An 8,084-nucleotide genomic window follows, 5' to 3' on the forward strand; every position below is an offset into this window, starting at 1 on the left:
TGGCCACTAAAATTTGTACAACCATGTAGTTTGTACTGGGAAAACTATACAGCACACAAACAATAATGTTTTGAAAAAGGGTTTCAGTTGATATTTATCATGTGCATCACCAAGTAAAGTGGCTTAATTTGCTTTGATTCTATCAAAATATTTGTTTCCATCACACTTAAAATTACAAGTGATTCATTTGTGCTTTCCTAACTGCTGCCACATTTTGAAATATTTGACCTGTTCACGTTTTATAGCATGTTAGAAAAACATTAACATCCTACAGCCTTTCCTTTGTGATACAGCAGCATTGTTAAACATTTCACATTACGAAAGAAATCTCTGACTTTGCAGATCGAGACAGAAAAGTAAATACCAATCCCCCTGTTAAAAGAATAAGCAAACATTTGTCAGAAAACAGGGCATAACATTTGACCTCTATGACAATTTAGAAACAAAATATAAAGGCTTTTTTATTACTCATTCACCTTCTGAACTAGCATGTTTTGGGAGGTACTGTTCCTTGCAACCCTACTTCCAGCGCCTAGGCTCTACCTCAGGCAAGAGACGGCTAATGGATTCATTCGAAGGGTGTCAGCGGCAAACTTCTAACATTTAGTCAGAAAAAACATTGAAAATGCAAAACCAAAAAAAATGAGTATGATGAAGCCACTACTGCAAAAATATAAGCTTAACACGATATGATTCCCCTTGCAGTTTGTCTGTTAAGGAAATTGGTCCTTGTGTTCCTGCGGAGCAAACATTTTGCTGATCAGCAAAAAGTGTCAACAAATTAGCTGTCACCATGGTTTTCAGGAATCTGGAACTGACCAGTTTGTACCGGATTAAAATGAAGGTAAAGTGTTCTTACAGTTTACAGTAAATCACAACTAAAGCATAGATGAAAGCTAGTATCAGCTGTGAGGCAGCAGGAAAGACAGAATGTCTAGATTCATTTCCTGTTTTGCTGCAAGCTCAGACTGAACCCACAGGATTCCAATGACGTCAGTGTGGTTTTTTTTATAACTGCCCAGTCTAAGCAGAAGTGTATTTCCGGGGGTGGGGTTGTTTGGGATGGACACCCCCTTCTAATAAATTGACTCCGGTGTGTGTGATTGGGTCCAGGAGCCACCAGGTGGGCTCGCAGTGTCTGTGGCCGGGTTTCCACTTAGATTAGCATCCTTCACAGTGCAGACACACACATGCCAGAGCTGGTGCACACCGCCCATCCTCTCTCACACAAAACGGGCCAAGAATAAACAAGCTACTGGGTGGCTCTTATGTGGTGCATAAAAACCTTTTAATTGTGTGACTGTTTTTATCCATTTTGCCATTGCAATGGCAGTGATGGTTGGGAAATCTCTGTTCACACCCAACTGAATCTAACTAACTAAGGGACGCCTCTAAGTATAAGGAGGAGTCTGGATAAACGTTTGTTCATTTAAGTAAGCTATCTAGTAACTATCCAGAACACTATAAGGTGCTAAGTTTTATCTTCGTTAAATGTCGATATACATTAAATTAATATCGGTAGTATTGTATAAGCTTTGACACAAGAAAAAGCAATAGCTTCAAAATAAGAACACAGAAGTTCTTAATTCCAGCTCACAGCTGCTCTGCTATCTGACTTTTTTGCTGCCAACCAGCTGCTCTATTTTCTTTATTTAGCAACAGTACCTGTTGAACTTTAGTATGCTGGGATATTATATGTCAATTGGAATATTGTTCTTATTAAAATATGAGTGCTGTAAAACTTGTCTGTAAAGTTGATGTTACTCATCTTCCAATTCAGCTATTTTTATCTAACTTTGTGTAGGACAGGTTCTACCCTTACCCATTTTATTTCCCTTTTGCTCACCTAGGCCTTAAGATCAGGAACTTCTTTACAGACGTCTGCAATTTCAATCCTTTTAGATATGGTTTGATGGCACAGCTGCCTGCGAAACATATTGTCACCAATTCATTGAAATATAGTGGGTTTTGACTCTACCCAGAGGGATATTACTCACCCACTTCATGCTATGGGCTATTTGGTGTTTCTTTCCAGTCTTCTAGGAGGTGCTTCATCTGAACACGAGGGATCATTTTACACACGAAAAGGACTCTCAATAATCTGTTATGTGTATTTGTATAGTGCACAACTCACCCAGGAGGGTATCCTGGTGCTGAAGCAGGAGATGTATGGACTGAGCAATGGTTGGGGCAAGGTGAAGAGCCAGGTTTTCAGTTTCTTACAGAATTCAAGAGCTGAGGGAGAGGCTCTGATGTGCGGAGCAGGTCGTACCAAGCTTTAGGAGCAAAGTAGGTGAAGACACAACTGAACTGTCTCAGGCCCCCCCCAAGGAAGACGCGCACGCAGAGCTTCAGGCAGATCTTCTTTATTCACTGCCTGCCGGCGCCATACTAACTTTTCTTTTTCCCTTTCCGGCTCCTCCCCTTCCGTCTCCGCCTGCCCTATACACAGACCAGGGTCAAGCAGGACGACATGACACCTCCCCCTTTATAACAATAATGCTTACTGTCTCTCAGAGTTCTTCAATGAGTCGAACAGGTCGCTTGGTTGTTCTTCGTGGGCAGCTGGTTTGCGCCCTTTCAGGAGTATGGCAGTCCCTGGCATCTTCTAGCCTCACTGAGCTGGGACGTGCCCCGTCACTGTTTCCTCCTTGGCTAGACGAGTCCGTACCGGAACCCCAGTCCTGGAGTCGAGCGTGAGCAGAGGGATTGCACCTCTTTAAGTAGGATATGTTTCGGGTTATCCATTTACCTTCCGACTCAGCCGTGATCATAGTCCCCTTTCGACTGGAGACTCGCAGTGGGTGTGCGAGGTATGGACTGTCTGCCTTTGTCCTACGGTCTCGTTTTACCAGCACCCAGTCTCCTTCGTGAATGTCCATCTGTCGCGCATGCCTGCGCTGATCAGCATAGTCCTTCATCCTTGATTTCTTTTCCTGGTCCAGTTTCACCAGAGTGTCATGATCGGTGGTCACGGTTCGAGATTGCATGACGGTGTTTGACGTGGGAAGCCGCGTGCAAGGAACTCGCCCGAGCATCAGGGTGGCAGGGCATTGGTTTGTGGTACTGTGTGGCATGGTCCTGTATGCTCGCAGCACTTCGCTCAGCGCTTGCTGGATGTCACGGTGAGCGAATTCTGCTTGCTGAACCGTCTTCTTAAGGGTCCCCATGAATCGCTCAACCATGCCGTTAGCTTGAAGCCATAAGGGGGTGATCTTCGATGTTTGAAGTTGAGATGTTTCGCAAACTCGGTAAATTCATGACCATTAAATGGTGACCCGTTGTCTGTTTTCACTCCTATGGGGATTCCCCATGCTGCGAATGTTTCGTCGATGACGGGGATGACAGCCGCCGCTTTTGTGGAGGACACTTGATGCGCGATGGGAAAGCGAGAATATTCATCCATAATGACGATGATGTATCTGCCTGATTTTAATGGCCCGAAGAAGTCCAAAGCCACTTGTTGCCACACCCCATCGGGTAGTTCAGACATCTGCAAAGGGGCTGGTGGTTTGTCCCGACCCACTAACTGACATGAGGCGCAGTCCTTGAGTGTGGCCTCTACCATTTGATCGAGTGATGGGAACCAGACGCGTTCCCGGAGTGCTTTCTTGGTGGCGACGACTCCTATGTGCCCTTCATGAGCTAAGTTGATGACCCTTTGACACAGTCACTGAGGAATGACTATCCTCCCTCCTCTCAGCAATAAACCATCTGTACTGATTGATAGTTCTTCTTGGACATGTTTGAATGCCACGAGTTCTTGAGCATCAGCGGTTGCGTCCTCGTGGCTGTTGTCCAGATGTCTCCATGAGTTAGTGCATATCCGGACCAGGATAGCCTGAACGGTGGAGTCATGAGCAGATGCTTCGCGAATAGCTTCTAGGGTCACTGCCGGAGGGCATGCATTGTCGATGACGAAGTGAATGTATTCTTCTGCTACAGAGCATCGTTCTAGCGTGTGGGACTGTGGGTGCCTTGACATGTAGTCCGCTGGGTTTTCCGCTTTTCCAGGCTTATGAACAATGGTGTAAATGTAGTCTTGCAAGCGTAGACCCCATCTTTCTATTTGTGGGGGCATCTTCGCCCGTGAATTGCCAAAGATGGCGATAAGAGCTTAGTGGTCTGTGATGAGGGTAAAGTGTTTACCATATACGAACATGTGAAAATGTTCACAGGCCCACACGACCGCGAGGCTTTCTTTCTCGGGCTGTGAGGAAGCCTTCTCCGTGTCAGTGAGACTGCGACTGGCATAAGCAACAACATGACGTTGGTCTGCTTCATTGTTATACTGTGCCAGGATGGCGCCCAGACCCACAGGGCTAGCGTCCACAGTGATTTCGGTATTTCTTTTGGTGTCGAAGTATGCCAAATTGATAGCAGTGCTCACAGCCTTCTTGATTTTATTGAACGCATGTTCACACTCGGGTGACCACAGGAATTGCTGACCTTGTCGGGTGAGTTCCCTGAGCAGGTAGCTGATGGTAGCATAGTCCTTAATGTAACAGGCACAATAGCTTGCCATTCCTAGGAAAGAGCGGAGGTCACTGATGTCCTGTGGTTGTGGAGTGTTTCTCAGGGTCTGGTTTCATGCCATTTTTGGAAAAGATGTGTCCATAGAATTTTAGCGTGGAATTCACACTTATCCGGATTGAGTGTGAGGTTGGCATTGAGTAGGGCGTGGCACACTCGGTCTAAGGCTTTTCTCGTGTTCCGCTTGGTTTTCCCCGAAGACTGGGATATCATCGCTGTAGTTGAAAGCATTTGGGATACCCTGAATTACCCGCCGGATGGCTTCCTGAAAGATTTCTGAGGCTGAAGATATTCCGAAATTTAAGCTTTTATATCGGAACAGGCCTTGATGGGTGGTAAAGGTGGTAATATAGCGGGATTTCTCATGTAGTTCCAGCTGGTGGTATCCTTTGTTGAGATCCAGCTTTGAGAAAACAGTTGCTCCATTGAGACGAGCAATCATATCACTGATATAAGGTCCGGGATGTCGTTCCCTCTCAATGGCTGTGTTCGGGCACGCATGTCCACACATAGACGTACTTTGTTGTCTTGTCCTTTCGTGGGCACTACCACCACGGGTGACACCCAGGGAGTGGGTCCTGTAGATCGTTTAATGATGTCTGTCCTCAGCAGGTCTTGTAGCTCATCATCTACTGCCTGTTGCAGGTGAACCGGCACCTTCCTGTGGTGTTGCGCTATTGGTGATACCTGCTCATTGATGTGTAGTTTGACCTTGAACTGGTTGAGCTTCCCAAGTCCTTTGAAGAGATTTGGGAACTTGTTGACAATGTCTGGGGAGTAATCCACTGTGTATAAAAGTTCGACAAGTTTGAGGCGCTCTGCTGTCGGCAGACTGAGAAGGCAATCCGCTGCGTCAGGACCCTCAATCACGTGGATGTGGGCTTGGATCTGTCGGTCCTTATAGGTCAGAGTCGTGCGGAACTGTCCCAGGCATGGTAAGGGTTTCCTGGACATCCAGGTGAAGGCTCTGACAGCAGGTGGTTCCAGTTTTGGCTGGGGTTTCATGCTGTGATATTCCATGGCACGTATGTAGTTCAGGGACGCTCCTGAATCTAGTACAAACTTGGCGGGGTGACTCCCTATTTGAATGTTCAATCTTGGGTATTTCTTCAGTCAGTCGGGGTCTGACACCATACACACATATTCATCGCTGTATTGTGACACAGGTGTGGGAGATGACGATTCCCGGGATGTCGACCTCTGAGGTCTGTAGGAGTTGACTGACTGGACGCTCGACCTTGATGAGCTGGATGAGCGGCTTTTCCTTCCTCTTACTGCTCTTGCATGGTGGTGGGTTTCTGAACTTGACTTGGCCGTCTTCATTTCCGACCGTTGCGTTTGACAGGCTACTTCGAAGTGATTTTCTCTTCCACAGAGGTGACATTGCTGTCCTATGGCGGGGCACTGTCCTGAGTGTGGGTAGTCCTGTCCGCATCTGTAGTATTTTGAAATCATAGCGTTTATGAGGATTATCAAGAAATAACCATTGGTTATTGTAGATACAAGTGTCCATTCTCTTTGGTGAATATTAAGGTACATATTCAGGGGAACTGAATGGACGTTACCTCCTCTTCCCCCCTTTGATAAGAATCTTTAAGCAACGCACAGCTGCGGGAGCAGAACACCTTTACTGACCAGCTTTTTGTTAGTATCTAGGTGTATTTTTTCGAGATACAGAGCTTTGAACGATGGAGAACAATAATGGTTTAAGTTTCACTGGTGACGATATAGATGAAATCCTAGCGGCGCAGCCACTTTTACAGAATGCTGATTTTACACAAGCTATTGCCCAAACGGATGAATGGGACACTCTGACCAATAAGAAAAGAGAACAGATCCGAACAGCTATACACGGAATCATTATGACTGAGTATCTGAGAACAAAGTCAGCACCCAGAGGATTATGGATTTCGAATGCCCCAAAAATCTTCCTTCACGATCTGGCCTTCCGCCGAGATTGGTCCTCCATATCTTGGAAGTGCACTTTGGACTATCTAGTCCTTATAATTAAGACAGCAAAAAGATTATCAAAGGCACTACTCCTAGAAATTTTAGCATGCGAAACCCAATTGAAAAACAGCATCAACCCCCAAGTCTATAAAAAACGACTGGATGAGATCACGAAAGAAATGGATGAGACTCAGGAGTTCCTGATGCAGAATAAATTACAAAAATTGGCTAAGGACCTAAAAAAATTCAGCCAGGAACGGATGCATCCATATTCGAAAGAAGATTACACAGCAGTAGACATCATCTCAGACACAGACTCGACAGGCTGGTCCTCAGAAGGCTCAGAAAGTGGTTCGGACCAACAAACGCCAAAAAGAGGACACAACAATTCGAGGTACAGAGGCCCCAGACGCGGTCATAGAGGTAATAGATGGCAAAGACCATCTTTTTATCCAAGTAATTCCATGCCTTACTTCCAGCCATTCAAGCCTCCATTTGGTGGCTGGATGAACCCCTACAATCCTGGGAATAAACAACAGCCACTTATGAGTAATCAGATGTTATCAAATCCCAATCATCCACACCAACTACAACAGCCTTTTTTTGGGAGAGGCCAAAATCAGCCAAGAGGCAAAAAGAAAAACTTGACATGGCAAGATCGTAAACCCAATGTACAAACACAAAGCATGTAATCGGCACAGACAGACACGAACAAGAAGAATCACTAGTGGTGAATCTGACCGGCATTGTCTCAACTAAGGACCAGACCAATATCCTGAACAAGGGCCTTGGGTTTGTTCCAACCCCATCCATTGACCTCTTCAAACTTAAGTGCGAACTGTCAGAATTTTGCAGGACATTAAAATTGAAGGCCTTTTTCGATGGAGCACCGATCAGAGGAAATGATGGCGATACAACATTAAGACGAAAATCCAAATTCTCACCACCAACCAATGCAGTACCCATTGAGATATTGACATTCGAACAGGCGATTCTAAAAGGAATAGAAAACTTGGATAGTAAAAAGAAAACTTTTCAAAACCTCAACAACAAAGAAAGACGAGCCTTGGAAGAACTGAGAGAAAACGACGATATAATCATAAAGCCTGCAGATAAGGGCGGTGGGGTCGTAGTCCTCACAAAGGAAGGGTATGACCAACAATGCCTTGCGCTACTATCCGACGAGAATTTTTACAAGAAATTGGATTCTGATCCAACTGAAAGACTCACCAATACCATTGTAATAATGACTCATGAGGCAGAAGTGAATGGATGGATTTCCAAAAGGGAAGCTGACTTTTTGACACCGAGAGCACCTAAAGTTCCTTTTTTCTACTCATTACCCAAAACCCATAAGAACAAATCTCCCCCACCGGGACGACCGATAGTTTCGGGTATTGGTTCGCTCTTAGAACCTCTCTCCAAGTTTGCCGATGAGTACCTTAAACCTCTGGTACAGAAAACCCCTACTTACCTTAAGGATACCCGTGACCTGTTAATCCAAATTGCTGATAAAGAATTCGACCCCAAAACCATGATCCTAGTAGGATTAGATGTCGAATCGTTGTACACGAGCTTGCCACAAGATGACACCATGCAAA

General features: G+C 45.3%; 1 pseudogene; it reads left to right on the forward strand.

Annotated features, from left to right (window-relative positions):
• Positions 1–6,221: 6,221 nt before the first annotated feature.
• LOC147697817 (uncharacterized) lies at positions 6,222–7,211 on the forward strand (annotated as a pseudogene).
• The last annotated feature ends 873 nt before the right edge of the window (positions 7,212–8,084 follow it).

Source organism: Lissotriton vulgaris, chromosome 8 (genome assembly GCF_964263255.1).
Source record: "Lissotriton vulgaris chromosome 8, aLisVul1.2, whole genome shotgun sequence".
Lineage (NCBI taxonomy): Eukaryota > Metazoa > Chordata > Amphibia > Caudata > Salamandridae > Lissotriton > Lissotriton vulgaris.